Source organism: Phyllobates terribilis, unplaced genomic scaffold, assembly GCF_046119375.1.
Source record: "Phyllobates terribilis strain yellow unplaced genomic scaffold, ASM4611937v1 Scaffold_169__1_contigs__length_4117513, whole genome shotgun sequence".
Lineage (NCBI taxonomy): Eukaryota > Metazoa > Chordata > Amphibia > Anura > Dendrobatidae > Phyllobates > Phyllobates terribilis.
This window is the reverse complement of record NW_027362929.1, coordinates 1,348,776-1,366,914: the sequence shown is the minus strand read 5'-3', so window position 1 is coordinate 1,366,914 and position 18,139 is coordinate 1,348,776. Positions and strand designations below refer to the sequence as shown.

The 18,139-nt window shown below is 45.4% G+C and overlaps 12 non-coding genes and 2 pseudogenes across 12 annotated transcripts; all 14 read left to right on the top strand.

Annotated features, from left to right (window-relative positions):
* Positions 1-829: 829 nt before the first annotated feature.
* On the top strand, positions 830-1,020 carry LOC141210119 (U2 spliceosomal RNA). The gene has a single exon (XR_012280297.1). It is a non-coding gene; the product is annotated as a U2 spliceosomal RNA (small nuclear RNA).
* Positions 1,021-2,142: 1,122 nt separating this feature from the next.
* Positions 2,143-2,333, top strand: LOC141208447 (U2 spliceosomal RNA). The gene has a single exon (XR_012278676.1). It is a non-coding gene; the product is annotated as a U2 spliceosomal RNA (small nuclear RNA).
* A 1,119-nt stretch (positions 2,334-3,452) lies between these two features.
* LOC141208446 (U2 spliceosomal RNA) lies at positions 3,453-3,643 on the top strand. The gene has a single exon (XR_012278675.1). It is a non-coding gene; the product is annotated as a U2 spliceosomal RNA (small nuclear RNA).
* A 1,121-nt stretch (positions 3,644-4,764) lies between these two features.
* On the top strand, positions 4,765-4,880 carry LOC141210779 (U2 spliceosomal RNA; annotated as a pseudogene).
* A 524-nt stretch (positions 4,881-5,404) lies between these two features.
* LOC141210546 (U2 spliceosomal RNA) lies at positions 5,405-5,585 on the top strand (annotated as a pseudogene).
* A 1,123-nt stretch (positions 5,586-6,708) lies between these two features.
* LOC141208445 (U2 spliceosomal RNA) lies at positions 6,709-6,899 on the top strand. Its single transcript, XR_012278674.1, has one exon. It is a non-coding gene; the product is annotated as a U2 spliceosomal RNA (small nuclear RNA).
* A 1,121-nt stretch (positions 6,900-8,020) lies between these two features.
* On the top strand, positions 8,021-8,211 carry LOC141209857 (U2 spliceosomal RNA). The gene has a single exon (XR_012280046.1). It is a non-coding gene; the product is annotated as a U2 spliceosomal RNA (small nuclear RNA).
* Positions 8,212-9,331: 1,120 nt separating this feature from the next.
* On the top strand, positions 9,332-9,522 carry LOC141208444 (U2 spliceosomal RNA). The gene has a single exon (XR_012278673.1). It is a non-coding gene; the product is annotated as a U2 spliceosomal RNA (small nuclear RNA).
* A 1,120-nt stretch (positions 9,523-10,642) lies between these two features.
* On the top strand, positions 10,643-10,833 carry LOC141208443 (U2 spliceosomal RNA). Its single transcript, XR_012278672.1, has one exon. It is a non-coding gene; the product is annotated as a U2 spliceosomal RNA (small nuclear RNA).
* A 1,122-nt stretch (positions 10,834-11,955) lies between these two features.
* On the top strand, positions 11,956-12,146 carry LOC141208441 (U2 spliceosomal RNA). The gene has a single exon (XR_012278670.1). It is a non-coding gene; the product is annotated as a U2 spliceosomal RNA (small nuclear RNA).
* Positions 12,147-13,267: 1,121 nt separating this feature from the next.
* On the top strand, positions 13,268-13,458 carry LOC141208440 (U2 spliceosomal RNA). Its single transcript, XR_012278669.1, has one exon. It is a non-coding gene; the product is annotated as a U2 spliceosomal RNA (small nuclear RNA).
* A 1,120-nt stretch (positions 13,459-14,578) lies between these two features.
* Positions 14,579-14,769, top strand: LOC141209831 (U2 spliceosomal RNA). The gene has a single exon (XR_012280021.1). It is a non-coding gene; the product is annotated as a U2 spliceosomal RNA (small nuclear RNA).
* A 1,121-nt stretch (positions 14,770-15,890) lies between these two features.
* LOC141208439 (U2 spliceosomal RNA) lies at positions 15,891-16,081 on the top strand. The gene has a single exon (XR_012278668.1). It is a non-coding gene; the product is annotated as a U2 spliceosomal RNA (small nuclear RNA).
* Positions 16,082-17,206: 1,125 nt separating this feature from the next.
* Positions 17,207-17,397, top strand: LOC141208438 (U2 spliceosomal RNA). Its single transcript, XR_012278667.1, has one exon. It is a non-coding gene; the product is annotated as a U2 spliceosomal RNA (small nuclear RNA).
* Positions 17,398-18,139: the final 742 nt, after the last annotated feature.

The window sequence follows — 18,139 nt, the reverse complement described above, 5'->3', positions numbered from 1 at the left end:
CTAAATAACTACAGGTGGTGAGATAAGCTGCACAATATAATTGACCTTTCAGTATATTGTTGCACACACACCATCTATTTAGCAAATGCCCTTGTTATCAACAGCAGCCTTTTAAACTCACCTGAGCTAACAGGTATGTGAGCTGGTTACTCTGCTGCGCTTAAAATTTCTTTTTTGGTTGGCTACAATGCCTTTTCTGAAACGTTGTCTCCCTCTGCTGGAACACTGACTTCTTTCATTTAATGCCTGCAGACTATAAAAGAGAAACCAACCCAAAAAGTTTGGTTGATTAGTCTGTGGCATTCTTTTAAACTGTTGCTTATGGCGGTCTCTGTGAGCTTCTCAGTGACATTCAGCCATCCAGGTATCCCGCCTGCAGTAGACGGAATGTGGCAATGGAACGCTGGCTGCGCGTGTCATAATAGGCTCTGAGCCTTTATATACCTGCGCACAGCAGCAGCCACCTTCAGTCTGCTGCTGGACAGCCAGCAGCAGCAGCAGCAGGAGAGGTAATTAATCAGCAACCCTCCTGCTAAGGGTAGACAGCTGCTCGTTCCACCCCCCCCCCCGCCTTAATTGGTTCTCCTCCCTTCCAACGGTGTTGAGGCGGGTGGGAACAGCCGGGGGTTGAGGGTACTGTGCTAAAAGAGGTGGAGTTATGCAGATCTAAAACGCGTGGATTGCAGCAGCAGCAAGCCGAAAAGTGCAGGCATGTGAGGGATCTAGAGGTTGACAGCATGTCTTCTTAACGGGAGTCCAGGTGGCCATCTCCACAAATGGACTTTTCAGAATCCTTGGGTGGCACCGTAGTCGGAAACCAATTCTGGTTATCGCTTCTCGGCCTTTTGGCTAAGATCCAGTGTAGTATCTGTTCTTATCAGTTTAATATCTGATACGTCCCCTATCTGGGGACCATATATTAAATGGATTTTTAGAACAGGGAGATGGAAAAAGAGCTTGCTCTGTCCACTCCACGCATTGACCTGGTATTGCAGTATCTCCAGGACCGGTGCACCCCTTCTTTAATGCAGTTTCTAAAATCAGAAAGAATTGAATTCAATGCTTTTTGTTCATTTTGCTTGTTTGTCGGATTTTGGGATGGACTCTTTGGCTTTGCTTTTCTTCTCCTCATTGGATTTTTCATGTTAAAAGTTGCAGAAGCCAGATGACAAGCTCATTTTGGTTCAACTTCAGCAACTGTGCATTGCATTGCCATGTAATGTAATGTAATGCAATGCTATCTATCTAGCTCTCCCTCGATACTTCCTTTTGGATAAACAGACATATTAGGCAAGCATTTTGGAGCTTTCACCTAAATAACTACAGGTGGTGAGATAAGCTGCACAATATAATTGACCTTTCAGTATATTGTTGCACACACACCATCTATTTAGCAAATGCCCTTGTTATCAACAGCAGCCTTTTAAACTCACCTGAGCTAACAGGTATGTGAGCTGGTTACTCTGCTGCGCTTAAAATTTCTTTTTTGGTTTGCTACAATGCCTTTTCTGAAACGTTGTCTCCCTCTGCTGGAACACTGACTTCTTTCATTTAATGCCTGCAGACTATAAAAGAGAAACCAACCCAAAAAGTTTGGTTGATTAGTCTGTGGCATTCTTTTAAACTGTTGCTTATGGCGGTCTCTGTGAGCTTCTCAGTGACATTCAGCCATCCAGGTATCCCGCCTGCAGTAGACGGAATGTGGCAATGGAACGCTGGCTGCGCGTGTCATAATAGGCTCTGAGCCTTTATATACCTGCGCACAGCAGCAGCCACCTTCAGTCTGCTGCTGGACAGCCAGCAGCAGCAGCAGCAGGAGAGGTAATTAATCAGCAACCCTCCTGCTAAGGGTAGACAGCTGCTCGTTCCACCCCCCCCCCCCGCCTTAATTGGTTCTCCTCCCTTCCAACGGTGTTGAGGCGGGTGGGAACAGCCGGGGGTTGAGGGTACTGTGCTAAAAGAGGTGGAGTTATGCAGATCTAAAACGCGTGGATTGCAGCAGCAGCAAGCCGAAAAGTGCAGGCATGTGAGGGATCTAGAGGTTGACAGCATGTCTTCTTAACGGGAGTCCAGGTGGCCATCTCCACAAATGGACTTTTCAGAATCCTTGGGTGGCACCGTAGTCGGAAACCAATTCTGGTTATCGCTTCTCGGCCTTTTGGCTAAGATCAAGTGTAGTATCTGTTCTTATCAGTTTAATATCTGATACGTCCCCTATCTGGGGACCATATATTAAATGGATTTTTAGAACAGGGAGATGGAAAAAGAGCTTGCTCTGTCCACTCCACGCATTGACCTGGTATTGCAGTATCTCCAGGACCGGTGCACCCCTTCTTTAATGCAGTTTCTAAAATCAGAAAGAATTGAATTCAATGCTTTTTGTTCATTTTGCTTGTTTGTCGGATTTTGGGATGGACTCTTTGGCTTTGCTTTTCTTCTCCTCATTGGATTTTTCATGTTAAAAGTTGCAGAAGCCAGATGACAAGCTCATTTTGGTTCAACTTCAGCAACTGTGCATTGCATTGCCATGTAATGTAATGTAATGCAATGCTATCTATCTAGCTCTCCCTCTATACTTCCTTTTGGATAAACAGACATATTAGGCAAGCATTTTGGAGCTTTCACCTAAATAACTACAGGTGGTGAGATAAGCTGCACAATATAATTGACCTTTCAGTATATTGTTGCACACACACCATCTATTTAGCAAATGCCCTTGTTATCAACAGCAGCCTTTTAAACTCACCTGAGCTAACAGGTATGTGAGCTGGTTACTCTGCTGCGCTTAAAATTTCTTTTTTGGTTTGCTACAATGCCTTTTCTGAAACGTTGTCTCCCTCTGCTGGAACACTGACTTCTTTCATTTAATGCCTGCAGACTATAAAAGAGAAACCAACCCAAAAAGTTTGGTTGATTAGTCTGTGGCATTCTTTTAAACTGTTGCTTATGGCGGTCTCTGTGAGCTTCTCAGTGACATTCAGCCATCCAGGTATCCCGCCTGCAGTAGACGGAATGTGGCAATGGAACGCTGGCTGCGCGTGTCATAATAGGCTCTGAGCCTTTATATACCTGCGCACAGCAGCAGCCACCTTCAGTCTGCTGCTGGACAGCCAGCAGCAGCAGCAGCAGGAGAGGTAATTAATCAGCAACCCTCCTGCTAAGGGTAGACAGCTGCTCGTTCCACCCCCCCCCGCCTTAATTGGTTCTCCTCCCTTCCAACGGTGTTGAGGCGGGTGGGAACAGCCGGGGGTTGAGGGTACTGTGCTAAAAGAGGTGGAGTTATGCAGATCTAAAACGCGTGGATTGCAGCAGCAGCAAGCCGAAAAGTGCAGGCATGTGAGGGATCTAGAGGTTGACAGCATGTCTTCTTAACGGGAGTCCAGGTGGCCATCTCCACAAATGGACTTTTCAGAATCCTTGGGTGGCACCGTAGTCGGAAACCAATTCTGGTTATCGCTTCTCGGCCTTTTGGCTAAGATCAAGTGTAGTATCTGTTCTTATCAGTTTAATATCTGATACGTCCCCTATCTGGGGACCATATATTAAATGGATTTTTAGAACAGGGAGATGGAAAAAGAGCTTGCTCTGTCCACTCCACGCATTGACCTGGTATTGCAGTATCTCCAGGACCGGTGCACCCCTTCTTTAATGCAGTTTCTAAAATCAGAAAGAATTGAATTCAATGCTTTTTGTTCATTTTGCTTGTTTGTCGGATTTTGGGATGGACTCTTTGGCTTTGCTTTTCTTCTCCTCATTGGATTTTTCATGTTAAAAGTTGCAGAAGCCAGATGACAAGCTCATTTTGGTTCAACTTCAGCAACTGTGCATTGCATTGCCATGTAATGTAATGTAATGCAATGCTATCTATCTAGCTCTCCCTCTATACTTCCTTTTGGATAAACAGACATATTAGGCAAGCATTTTGGAGCTTTCACCTAAATAACTACAGGTGGTGAGATAAGCTGCACAATATAATTGACCTTTCAGTATATTGTTGCACACACACCATCTATTTAGCAAATGCCCTTGTTATCAACAGCAGCCTTTTAAACTCACCTGAGCTAACAGGTATGTGAGCTGGTTACTCTGCTGCGCTTAAAATTTCTTTTTTGGTTTGCTACAATGCCTTTTCTGAAACGTTGTCTCCCTCTGCTGGAACACTGACTTCTTTCATTTAATGCCTGCAGACTATAAAAGAGAAACCAACCCAAAAAGTTTGGTTGATTAGTCTGTGGCATTCTTTTAAACTGTTGCTTATGGCGGTCTCTGTGAGCTTCTCAGTGACATTCAGACATCCAGGTATCCCGCCTGCAGTAGACGGAATGTGGCAATGGAACGCTGGCTGCGCGTGTCATAATAGGCTCTGAGCCTTTATATACCTGCGCACAGCAGCAGCCACCTTCAGTCTGCTGCTGGACAGCCAGCAGCAGCAGCAGCAGGAGAGGTAATTAATCAGCAACCCTCCTGCTAAGGGTAGACAGCTGCTCGTTCCACCCCCCCCCCCGCCTTAATTGGTTCTCCTCCCTTCCAACGGTGTTGAGGCGGGTGGGAACAGCCGGGGGTTGAGGGTACTGTGCTAAAAGAGGTGGAGTTATGCAGATCTAAAACGCGTGGATTGCAGCAGCAGCAAGCCGAAAAGTGCAGGCATGTGAGGGATCTAGAGGTTGACAGCATGTCTTCTTAACGGGAGTCCAGGTGGCCATCTCCACAAATGGACTTTTCAGAATCCTTGGGTGGCACCGTAGTCGGAAACCAATTCTGGTTATCGCTTCTCGGCCTTTTGGCTAAGATCAAGTGTAGTATCTTTTAAAAAGGCAGTTTTGTCCTTGGGCTGCCCTAGTAAATTGATGCATATTACACACTGGTTTGGTGCACTTGTTAGTACGCCAGGTGGCTCATAGAGTTATCTGATGGAAAACATGGCCCTCCAGGATCGAAGTCACTAGGCTGGGTAAGTGTGAGGGCTTTGGAGCAATGTGCCCCAGGAGTAGGCGCCCTGGTGGGAGTCCAAGCTTACTGGGACTGGGAACCCCAGAAAGACTTGGCTTCGTAGCACGCCGCACCTTTGCCAATCATACTTTCTGAGCAACCCCCCCTATTCCAGGCCTCCGGGCTAGGAAGGGGAATTTTTATAAACCCGGTCGGAGGTCCGGTCAGCTTTGGGCTGAGAAACCAACACAGGCTCCAGCTCCACTAGGGTGGCAGCCTAGATGGAAGCTGGGAGCACGAAAACGGCTCTTCTCCGGCTTCGGCTAGGGAGAGCATCGGAGATCCCTGACCCTCGCTGTGGCCTTCTAGCTCGGAGGGATGGGGATGGTTTATTGGGGACCCTCTCCTCCGGGAAGGGTCCACATGAATCCTCGCCTCGTGCGCTGTTTTGGTGTGACTTCGGTCACATTTTTCAGTGCCTTGGATGCAGCTTCAATCAAAAATCTGTTCTTATCAGTTTAATATCTGATACGTCCCCTATCTGGGGACCATATATTAAATGGATTTTTAGAACAGGGAGATGGAAAAAGAGCTTGCTCTGTCCACTCCACGCATTGACCTGGTATTGCAGTATCTCCAGGACCGGTGCACCCCTTCTTTAATGCAGTTTCTAAAATCAGAAAGAATTGAATTCAATGCTTTTTGTTCATTTTGCTTGTTTGTCGGATTTTGGGATGGACTCTTTGGCTTTGCTTTTCTTCTCCTCATTGGATTTTTCATGTTAAAAGTTGCAGAAGCCAGATGACAAGCTCATTTTGGTTCAACTTCAGCAACTGTGCATTGCATTGCCATGTAATGTAATGTAATGCAATGCTATCTATCTAGCTCTCCCTCTATACTTCCTTTTGGATAAACAGACATATTAGGCAAGCATTTTGGAGCTTTCACCTAAATAACTACAGGTGGTGAGATAAGCTGCACAATATAATTGACCTTTCAGTATATTGTTGCACACACACCATCTATTTAGCAAATGCCCTTGTTATCAACAGCAGCCTTTTAAACTCACCTGAGCTAACAGGTATGTGAGCTGGTTACTCTGCTGCGCTTAAAATTTCTTTTTTGGTTTGCTACAATGCCTTTTCTGAAACGTTGTCTCCCTCTGCTGGAACACTGACTTCTTTCATTTAATGCCTGCAGACTATAAAAGAGAAACCAACCCAAAAAGTTTGGTTGATTAGTCTGTGGCATTCTTTTAAACTGTTGCTTATGGCGGTCTCTGTGAGCTTCTCAGTGACATTCAGCCATCCAGGTATCCCGCCTGCAGTAGACGGAATGTGGCAATGGAACGCTGGCTGCGCGTGTCATAATAGGCTCTGAGCCTTTATATACCTGCGCACAGCAGCAGCCACCTTCAGTCTGCTGCTGGACAGCCAGCAGCAGCAGCAGCAGGAGAGGTAATTAATCAGCAACCCTCCTGCTAAGGGTAGACAGCTGCTCGTTCCACCCCCCCCCCCCCGCCTAAATTGGTTCTCCTCCCTTCCAACGGTGTTGAGGCGGGTGGGAACAGCCGGGGGTTGAGGGTACTGTGCTAAAAGAGGTGGAGTTATGCAGATCTAAAACGCGTGGATTGCAGCAGCAGCAAGCCGAAAAGTGCAGGCATGTGAGGGATCTAGAGGTTGACAGCATGTCTTCTTAACGGGAGTCCAGGTGGCCATCTCCACAAATGGACTTTTCAGAATCCTTGGGTGGCACCGTAGTCGGAAACCAATTCTGGTTATCGCTTCTCGGCCTTTTGGCTAAGATCAAGTGTAGTATCTGTTCTTATCAGTTTAATATCTGATACGTCCCCTATCTGGGGACCATATATTAAATGGATTTTTAGAACAGGGAGATGGAAAAAGAGCTTGCTCTGTCCACTCCACGCATTGACCTGGTATTGCAGTATCTCCAGGACCGGTGCACCCCTTCTTTAATGCAGTTTCTAAAATCAGAAAGAATTGAATTCAATGCTTTTTGTTCATTTTGCTTGTTTGTCGGATTTTGGGATGGACTCTTTGGCTTTGCTTTTCTTCTCCTCATTGGATTTTTCATGTTAAAAGTTGCAGAAGCCAGATGACAAGCTCATTTTGGTTCAACTTCAGCAACTGTGCATTGCATTGCCATGTAATGTAATGTAATGCAATGCTATCTATCTAGCTCTCCCTCTATACTTCCTTTTGGATAAACAGACATATTAGGCAAGCATTTTGGAGCTTTCACCTAAATAACTACAGGTGGTGAGATAAGCTGCACAATATAATTGACCTTTCAGTATATTGTTGCACACACACCATCTATTTAGCAAATGCCCTTGTTATCAACAGCAGCCTTTTAAACTCACCTGAGCTAACAGGTATGTGAGCTGGTTACTCTGCTGCGCTTAAAATTTCTTTTTTGGTTTGCTACAATGCCTTTTCTGAAACGTTGTCTCCCTCTGCTGGAACACTGACTTCTTTCATTTAATGCCTGCAGACTATAAAAGAGAAACCAACCCAAAAAGTTTGGTTGATTAGTCTGTGGCATTCTTTTAAACTGTTGCTTATGGCGGTCTCTGTGAGCTTCTCAGTGACATTCAGCCATCCAGGTTTCCCGCCTGCAGTAGACGGAATGTGGCAATGGAACGCTGGCTGCGCGTGTCATAATAGGCTCTGAGCCTTTATATACCTGCGCACAGCAGCAGCCACCTTCAGTCTGCTGCTGGACAGCCAGCAGCAGCAGCAGCAGGAGAGGTAATTAATCAGCAACCCTCCTGCTAAGGGTAGACAGCTGCTCGTTCCACCCCCCCCCCCGCCTTAATTGGTTCTCCTCCCTTCCAACGGTGTTGAGGCGGGTGGGAACAGCCGGGGGTTGAGGGTACTGTGCTAAAAGAGGTGGAGTTATGCAGATCTAAAACGCGTGGATTGCAGCAGCAGCAAGCCGAAAAGTGCAGGCATGTGAGGGATCTAGAGGTTGACAGCATGTCTTCTTAACGGGAGTCCAGGTGGCCATCTCCACAAATGGACTTTTCAGAATCCTTGGGTGGCACCGTAGTCGGAAACCAATTCTGGTTATCGCTTCTCGGCCTTTTGGCTAAGATCAAGTGTAGTATCTGTTCTTATCAGTTTAATATCTGATACGTCCCCTATCTGGGGACCATATATTAAATGGATTTTTAGAACAGGGAGATGGAAAAAGAGCTTGCTCTGTCCACTCCACGCATTGACCTGGTATTGCAGTATCTCCAGGACCGATGCACCCCTTCTTTAATGCAGTTTCTAAAATCAGAAAGAATTGAATTCAATGCTTTTTGTTCATTTTGCTTGTTTGTCGGATTTTGGGATGGACACTTTGGCTTTGCTTTTCTTCTCCTCATTGGATTTTTCATGTTAAAAGTTGCAGAAGCCAGATGACAAGCTCATTTTGGTTCAACTTCAGCAACTGTGCATTGCATTGCCATGTAATGTAATGTAATGCAATGCTATCTATCTAGCTCTCCCTCTATACTTCCTTTTGGATAAACAGACATATTAGGCAAGCATTTTGGAGCTTTCACCTAAATAACTACAGGTGGTGAGATAAGCTGCACAATATAATTGACCTTTCAGTATATTGTTGCACACACACCATCTATTTAGCAAATGCCCTTGTTATCAACAGCAGCCTTTTAAACTCACCTGAGCTAACAGGTATGTGAGCTGGTTACTCTGCTGCGCTTAAAATTTCTTTTTTGGTTTGCTACAATGCCTTTTCTGAAACGTTGTCTCCCTCTGCTGGAACACTGACTTCTTTCATTTAATGCCTGCAGACTATAAAAGAGAAACCAACCCAAAAAGTTTGGTTGATTAGTCTGTGGCATTCTTTTAAACTGTTGCATATGGCGGTCTCTGTGAGCTTCTCAGTGACATTCAGCCATCCAGGTATCCCGCCTGCAGTAGACGGAATGTGGCAATGGAACGCTGGCTGCGCGTGTCATAATAGGCTCTGAGCCTTTATATACCTGCGCACAGCAGCAGCCACCTTCAGTCTGCTGCTGGACAGCCAGCAGCAGCAGCAGCAGGAGAGGTAATTAATCAGCAACCCTCCTGCTAAGGGTAGACAGCTGCTCGTTCCACCCCCCCCCCGCCTTAATTGGTTCTCCTCCCTTCCAACGGTGTTGAGGCGGGTGGGAACAGCCGGGGGTTGAGGGTACTGTGCTAAAAGAGGTGGAGTTATGCAGATCTAAAACGCGTGGATTGCAGCAGCAGCAAGCCGAAAAGTGCAGGCATGTGAGGGATCTAGAGGTTGACAGCATGTCTTCTTAACGGGAGTCCAGGTGGCCATCTCCACAAATGGACTTTTCAGAATCCTTGGGTGGCACCATAGTCGGAAACCAATTCTGGTTATCGCTTCTCGGCCTTTTGGCTAAGATCAAGTGTAGTATCTGTTCTTATCAGTTTAATATCTGATACGTCCCCTATCTGGGGACCATATATTAAATGGATTTTTAGAACAGGGAGATGGAAAAAGAGCTTGCTCTGTCCACTCCACGCATTGACCTGGTATTGCAGTATCTCCAGGACCGGTGCACCCCTTCTTTAATGCAGTTTCTAAAATCAGAAAGAATTGAATTCAATGCTTTTTGTTCATTTTGCTTGTTTGTCGGATTTTGGGATGGACTCTTTGGCTTTGCTTTTCTTCTCCTCATTGGATTTTTCATGTTAAAAGTTGCAGAAGCCAGATGACAAGCTCATTTTGGTTCAACTTCAGCAACTGTGCATTGCATTGCCATGTAATGTAATGTAATGCAATGCTATCTATCTAGCTCTCCCTCTATACTTCCTTTTGGATAAACAGACATATTAGGCAAGCATTTTGGAGCTTTCACCTAAATAACTACAGGTGGTGAGATAAGCTGCACAATATAATTGACCTTTCAGTATATTGTTGCACACACACCATCTATTTAGCAAATGCCCTTGTTATCAACAGCAGCCTTTTAAACTCACCTGAGCTAACAGGTATGTGAGCTGGTTACTCTGCTGCGCTTAAAATTTCTTTTTTGGTTTGCTACAATGCCTTTTCTGAAACGTTGTCTCCCTCTGCTGGAACACTGACTTCTTTCATTTAATGCCTGCAGACTATAAAAGAGAAACCAACCCAAAAAGTTTGGTTGATTAGTCTGTGGCATTCTTTTAAACTGTTGCTTATGGCGGTCTCTGTGAGCTTCTCAGTGACATTCAGCCATCCAGGTATCCCGCCTGCAGTAGACGGAATGTGGCAATGGAACGCTGGCTGCGCGTGTCATAATAGGCTCTGAGCCTTTATATACCTGCGCACAGCAGCAGCCACCTTCAGTCTGCTGCTGGACAGCCAGCAGCAGCAGCAGCAGGAGAGGTAATTAATCAGCAACCCTCCTGCTAAGGGTAGACAGCTGCTCGTTCCACCCCCCCCCCGCCTTAATTGGTTCTCCTCCCTTCCAACGGTGTTGAGGCGGGTGGGAACAGCCGGGGGTTGAGGGTACTGTGCTAAAAGAGGTGGAGTTATGCAGATCTAAAACGCGTGGATTGCAGCAGCAGCAAGCCGAAAAGTGCAGGCATGTGAGGGATCTAGAGGTTGACAGCATGTCTTCTTAACGGGAGTCCAGGTGGCCATCTCCACAAATGGACTTTTCAGAATCCTTGGGTGGCACCGTAGTCGGAAACCAATTCTGGTTATCGCTTCTCGGCCTTTTGGCTAAGATCAAGTGTAGTATCTGTTCTTATCAGTTTAATATCTGATACGTCCCCTATCTGGGGACCATATATTAAATGGATTTTTAGAACAGGGAGATGGAAAAAGAGCTTGCTCTGTCCACTCCACGCATTGACCTGGTATTGCAGTATCTCCAGGACCGGTGCACCCCTTCTTTAATGCAGTTTCTAAAATCAGAAAGAATTGAATTCAATGCTTTTTGTTCATTTTGCTTGTTTGTCGGATTTTGGGATGGACTCTTTGGCTTTGCTTTTCTTCTCCTCATTGGATTTTTCATGTTAAAAGTTGCAGAAGCCAGATGACAAGCTCATTTTGGTTCAACTTCAGCAACTGTGCATTGCATTGCCATGTAATGTAATGTAATGCAATGCTATCTATCTAGCTCTCCCTCTATACTTCCTTTTGGATAAACAGACATATTAGGCAAGCATTTTGGAGCTTTCACCTAAATAACTACAGGTGGTGAGATAAGCTGCACAATATAATTGACCTTTCAGTATATTGTTGCACACACACCATCTATTTAGCAAATGCCCTTGTTATCAACAGCAGCCTTTTAAACTCCCCTGAGCTAACAGGTATGTGAGCTGGTTACTCTGCTGCGCTTAAAATTTCTTTTTTGGTTTGCTACAATGCCTTTTCTGAAACGTTGTCTCCCTCTGCTGGAACACTGACTTCTTTCATTTAATGCCTGCAGACTATAAAAGAGAAACCAACCCAAAAAGTTTGGTTGATTAGTCTGTGGCATTCTTTTAAACTGTTGCTTATGGCGGTCTCTGTGAGCTTCTCAGTGACATTCAGCCATCCAGGTATCCCGCCTGCAGTAGACGGAATGTGGCAATGGAACGCTGGCTGCGCGTGTCATAATAGGCTCTGAGCCTTTATATACCTGCGCACAGCAGCAGCCACCTTCAGTCTGCTGCTGGACAGCCAGCAGCAGCAGCAGCAGGAGAGGTAATTAATCAGCAACCCTCCTGCTAAGGGTAGACAGCTGCTCGTTCCACCCCCCCCCCCCGCCTTAATTGGTTCTCCTCCCTTCCAACGGTGTTGAGGCGGGTGGGAACAGCCGGGGGTTGAGGGTACTGTGCTAAAAGAGGTGGAGTTATGCAGATCTAAAACGCGTGGATTGCAGCAGCAGCAAGCCGAAAAGTGCAGGCATGTGAGGGATCTAGAGGTTGACAGCATGTCTTCTTAACGGGAGTCCAGGTGGCCATCTCCACAAATGGACTTTTCAGAATCCTTGGGTGGCACCGTAGTCGGAAACCAATTCTGGTTATCGCTTCTCGGCCTTTTGGCTAAGATCAAGTGTAGTATCTGTTCTTATCAGTTTAATATCTGATACGTCCCCTATCTGGGGACCATATATTAAATGGATTTTTAGAACAGGGAGATGGAAAAAGAGCTTGCTCTGTCCACTCCACGCATTGACCTGGTATTGCAGTATCTCCAGGACCGGTGCACCCCTTCTTTAATGCAGTTTCTAAAATCAGAAAGAATTGAATTCAATGCTTTTTGTTCATTTTGCTTGTTTGTCGGATTTTGGGATGGACTCTTTGGCTTTGCTTTTCTTCTCCTCATTGGATTTTTCATGTTAAAAGTTGCAGAAGCCAGATGACAAGCTCATTTTGGTTCAACTTCAGCAACTGTGCATTGCATTGCCATGTAATGTAATGTAATGCAATGCTATCTATCTAGCTCTCCCTCTATACTTCCTTTTGGATAAACAGACATATTAGGCAAGCATTTTGGAGCTTTCACCTAAATAACTACAGGTGGTGAGATAAGCTGCACAATATAATTGACCTTTCAGTATATTGTTGCACACACACCATCTATTTAGCAAATGCCCTTGTTATCAACAGCAGCCTTTTAAACTCACCTGAGCTAACAGGTATGTGAGCTGGTTACTCTGCTGCGCTTAAAATTTCTTTTTTGGTTTGCTACAATGCCTTTTCTGAAACGTTGTCTCCCTCTGCTGGAACACTGACTTCATTCATTTAATGCCTGCAGACTATAAAAGAGAAACCAACCCAAAAAGTTTGGTTGATTAGTCTGTGGCATTCTTTTAAACTGTTGCTTATGGCGGTCTCTGTGAGCTTCTCAGTGACATTCAGCCATCCAGGTATCCCGCCTGCAGTAGACGGAATGTGGCAATGGAACGCTGGCTGCGCGTGTCATAATAGGCTCTGAGCCTTTATATACCTGCGCACAGCAGCAGCCACCTTCAGTCTGCTGCTGGACAGCCAGCAGCAGCAGCAGCAGGAGAGGTAATTAATCAGCAACCCTCCTGCTAAGGGTAGACAGCTGCTCGTTCCACCCCCCCCCCCGCCTTAATTGGTTCTCCTCCCTTCCAACGGTGTTGAGGCGGGTGGGAACAGCCGGGGGTTGAGGGTACTGTGCTAAAAGAGGTGGAGTTATGCAGATCTAAAACGCGTGGATTGCAGCAGCAGCAAGCCGAAAAGTGCAGGCATGTGAGGGATCTAGAGGTTGACAGCATGTCTTCTTAACGGGAGTCCAGGTGGCCATCTCCACAAATGGACTTTTCAGAATCCTTGGGTGGCACCGTAGTCGGAAACCAATTCTGGTTATCGCTTCTCGGCCTTTTGGCTAAGATCAAGTGTAGTATCTGTTCTTATCAGTTTAATATCTGATACGTCCCCTATCTGGGGACCATATATTAAATGGATTTTTAGAACAGGGAGATGGAAAAAGAGCTTGCTCTGTCCACTCCACGCATTGACCTGGTATTGCAGTATCTCCAGGACCGGTGCACCCCTTCTTTAATGCAGTTTCTAAAATCAGAAAGAATTGAATTCAATGCTTTTTGTTCATTTTGCTTGTTTGTCGGATTTTGGGATGGACTCTTTGGCTTTGCTTTTCTTCTCCTCATTGGATTTTTCATGTTAAAAGTTGCAGAAGCCAGATGACAAGCTCATTTTGGTTCAACTTCAGCAACTGTGCATTGCATTGCCATGTAATGTAATGTAATGCAATGCTATCTATCTAGCTCTCCCTCTATACTTCCTTTTGGATAAACAGACATATTAGGCAAGCATTTTGGAGCTTTCACCTAAATAACTACAGGTGGTGAGATAAGCTGCACAATATAATTGACCTTTCAGTATATTGTTGCACACACACCATCTATTTAGCAAATGCCCTTGTTATCAACAGCAGCCTTTTAAACTCACCTGAGCTAACAGGTATGTGAGCTGGTTACTCTGCTGCACTTAAAATTTCTTTTTTGGTTTGCTACAATGCCTTTTCTGAAACGTTGTCTCCCTCTGCTGGAACACTGACTTCTTTCATTTAATGCCTGCAGACTATAAAAGAGAAACCAACCCAAAAAGTTTGGTTGATTAGTCTGTGGCATTCTTTTAAACTGTTGCTTATGGCGGTCTCTGTGAGCTTCTCAGTGACATTCAGCCATCCAGGTATCCCGCCTGCAGTAGACGGAATGTGGCAATGGAACGCTGGCTGCGCGTGTCATAATAGGCTCTGAGCCTTTATATACCTGCGCACAGCAGCAGCCACCTTCAGTCTGCTGCTGGACAGCCAGCAGCAGCAGCAGCAGGAGAGGTAATTAATCAGCAACCCTCCTGCTAAGGGTAGACAGCTGCTCGTTCCACCCCCCCCCCGCCTTAATTGGTTCTCCTCCCTTCCAACGGCGTTGAGGCGGGTGGGAACAGCCGGGGGTTGAGGGTACTGTGCTAAAAGAGGTGGAGTTATGCAGATCTAAAACGCGTGGATTGCAGCAGCAGCAAGCCGAAAAGTGCAGGCATGTGAGGGATCTAGAGGTTGACAGCATGTCTTCTTAACGGGAGTCCAGGTGGCCATCTCCACAAATGGACTTTTCAGAATCCTTGGGTGGCACCGTAGTCGGAAACCAATTCTGGTTATCGCTTCTTGGCCTTTTGGCTAAGATCAAGTGTAGTATCTGTTCTTATCAGTTTAATATCTGATACGTCCCCTATCTGGGGACCATATATTAAATGGATTTTTAGAACAGGGAGATGGAAAAAGAGCTTGCTCTGTCCACTCCACGCATTGACCTGGTATTGCAGTATCTCCAGGACCGGTGCACCCCTTCTTTAATGCAGTTTCTAAAATCAGAAAGAATTGAATTCAATGCTTTTTGTTCATTTTGCTTGTTTGTCGGATTTTGGGATGGACTCTTTGGCTTTGCTTTTCTTCTCCTCATTGGATTTTTCATGTTAAAAGTTGCAGAAGCCAGATGACAAGCTCATTTTGGTTCAACTTCAGCAACTGTGCATTGCATTGCCATGTAATGTAATGTAATGCAATGCTATCTATCTAGCTCTCCCTCTATACTTCCTTTTGGATAAACAGACATATTAGGCAAGCATTTTGGAGCTTTCACCTAAATAACTACAGGTGGTGAGATAAGCTGCACAATATAATTGACCTTTCAGTATATTGTTGCACACACACCATCTATTTAGCAAATGCCCTTGTTATCAACAGCAGCCTTTTAAACTCACCTGAGCTAACAGGTATGTGAGCTGGTTACTCTGCTGCGCTTAAAATTTCTTTTTTGGTTTGCTACAATGCCTTTTCTGAAACGTTGTCTCCCTCTGCTGGAACACTGACTTCTTTCATTTAATGCCTGCAGACTATAAAAGAGAAACCAACCCAAAAAGTTTGGTTGATTAGTCTGTGGCATTCTTTTAAACTGTTGCTTATGGCGGTCTCTGTGAGCTTCTCAGTGACATTCAGCCATCCAGGTATCCCGCCTGCAGTAGACGGAATGTGGCAATGGAACGCTGGCTGCGCGTGTCATAATAGGCTCTGAGCCTTTATATACCTGCGCACAGCAGCAGCCACCTTCAGTCTGCTGCTGGACAGCCAGCAGCAGCAGCAGCAGGAGAGGTAATTAATCAGCAACCCTCCTGCTAAGGGTAGACAGCTGCTCGTTCCACCCCCCCCCCCGCCTTAATTGGTTCTCCTCCCTTCCAACGGTGTTGAGGCGGGTGGGAACAACCGGGGGTTGAGGGTACTGTGCTAAAAGAGGTGGAGTTATGCAGATCTAAAACGCGTGGATTGCAGCAGCAGCAAGCCGAAAAGTGCAGGCATGTGAGGGATCTAGAGGTTGACAGCATGTCTTCTTAACGGGAGTCCAGGTGGCCATCTCCACAAATGGACTTTTCAGAATCCTTGGGTGGCACCGTAGTCGGAAACCAATTCTGGTTATCGCTTCTCGGCCTTTTGGCTAAGATCAAGTGTAGTATCTGTTCTTATCAGTTTAATATCTGATACGTCCCCTATCTGGGGACCATATATTAAATGGATTTTTAGAACAGGGAGATGGAAAAAGAGCTTGCTCTGTCCACTCCACGCATTGACCTGGTATTGCAGTATCTCCAGGACCGGTGCACCCCTTCTTTAATGCAGTTTCTAAAATCAGAAAGAATTGAATTCAATGCTTTTTGTTCATTTTGCTTGTTTGTCGGATTTTGGGATGGACTCTTTGGCTTTGCTTTTCTTCTCCTCATTGGATTTTTCATGTTAAAAGTTGCAGAAGCCAGATGACAAGCTCATTTTGGTTCAACTTCAGCAACTGTGCATTGCATTGCCATGTAATGTAATGTAATGCAATGCTATCTATCTAGCTCTCCCTCTATACTTCCTTTTGGATAAACAGACATATTAGGCAAGCATTTTGGAGCTTTCACCTAAATAACTACAGGTGGTGAGATAAGCTGCACAATATAATTGACCTTTCAGTATATTGTTGCACACACACCATCTATTTAGCAAATGCCCTTGTTATCAACAGCAGCCTTTTAAACTCACCTGAGCTAACAGGTATGTGAGCTGGTTACTCTGCTGTGCTTAAAATTTCTTTTTTGGTTTGCTACAATGCCTTTTCTGAAACGTTGTCTCCCTCTGCTGGAACACTGACTTCTTTCATTTAATGCCTGCAGACTATAAAAGAGAAACCAACCCAAAAAGTTTGGTTGATTAGTCTGTGGCATTCTTTTAAACTGTTGCTTATGGCGGTCTCTGTGAGCTTCTCAGTGACATTCAGCCATCCAGGTATCCCGCCTGCAGTAGACGGAATGTGGCAATGGAACGCTGGCTGCGCGTGTCATAATAGGCTCTGAGCCTTTATATACCTGCGCACAGCAGCAGCCACCTTCAGTCTGCTGCTGGACAGCCAGCAGCAGCAGCAGCAGGAGAGGTAATTAATCAGCAACCCTCCTGCTAAGGGTAGACAGCTGCTCGTTCCACCCCCCCCCCCCCCCGCCTTAATTGGTTCTCCTCCCTTCCAACGGTGTTGAGGCGGGTGGGAACAGCCGGGGGTTGAGGGTACTGTGCTAAAAGAGGTGGAGTTATGCAGATCTAAAACGCGTGGATTGCAGCAGCAGCAAGCCGAAAACTGCAGGCATGTGAGGGATCTAGAGGTTGACAGCATGTCTTCTTAACGGGAGTCCAGGTGGCCATCTCCACAAATGGACTTTTCAGAATCCTTGGGTGGCACCGTAGTCGGAAACCTATTCTGGTTATCGCTTCTCGGCCTTTTGGCTAAGATCAAGTGTAGTATCTGTTCTTATCAGTTTAATATCTGATACGTCCCCTATCTGGGGACCATATATTAAATGGATTTTTAGAACAGGGAGATGGAAAAAGAGCTTGCTCTGTCCACTCCACGCATTGACCTGGTATTGCAGTATCTCCAGGACCGGTGCACCCCTTCTTTAATGCAGTTTCTAAAATCAGAAAGAATTGAATTCAATGCTTTTTGTTCATTTTGCTTGTTTGTCGGATTTTGGGATGGACTCTTTGGCTTTGCTTTTCTTCTCCTCATTGGATTTTTCATGTTAAAAGTTGCAGAAGCCAGATGACAAGCTCATTTTGGTTCAACTTCAGCAACTGTGCATTGCATTGCCATGTAATGTAATGTAATGCAATGCTATCTATCTAGCTCTCCCTCTATACTTCCTTTTGGATAAACAGACATATTAGGCAAGCATTTTGGAGCTTTCACCTAAATAACTACAGGTGGTGAGATAAGCTGCACAATATAATTGACCTTTCAGTATATTGTTGCACACACACCATCTATTTAGCAAATGCCCTTGTTATCAACAGCAGCCTTTTAAACTCACCTGAGCTAACAGGTATGTGAGCTGGTTACTCTGCTGCACTTAAAATTTCTTTTTTGGTTTGCTACAATGCCTTTTCTGAAACGTTGTCTCCCTCTGCTGGAACACTGACTTCTTTCATTTAATGCCTGCAGACTATAAAAGAGAAACCAACCCAAAAAGTTTGGTTGATTAGTCTGTGGCATTCTTTTAAACTGTTGCTTATGGCGGTCTCTGTGAGCTTCTCAGTGACATTCAGCCATCCAGGTATCCCGCCTGCAGTAGACGGAATGTGGCAATGGAACGCTGGCTGCGCGTGTCATAATAGGCTCTGAGCCTTTATATACCTGCGC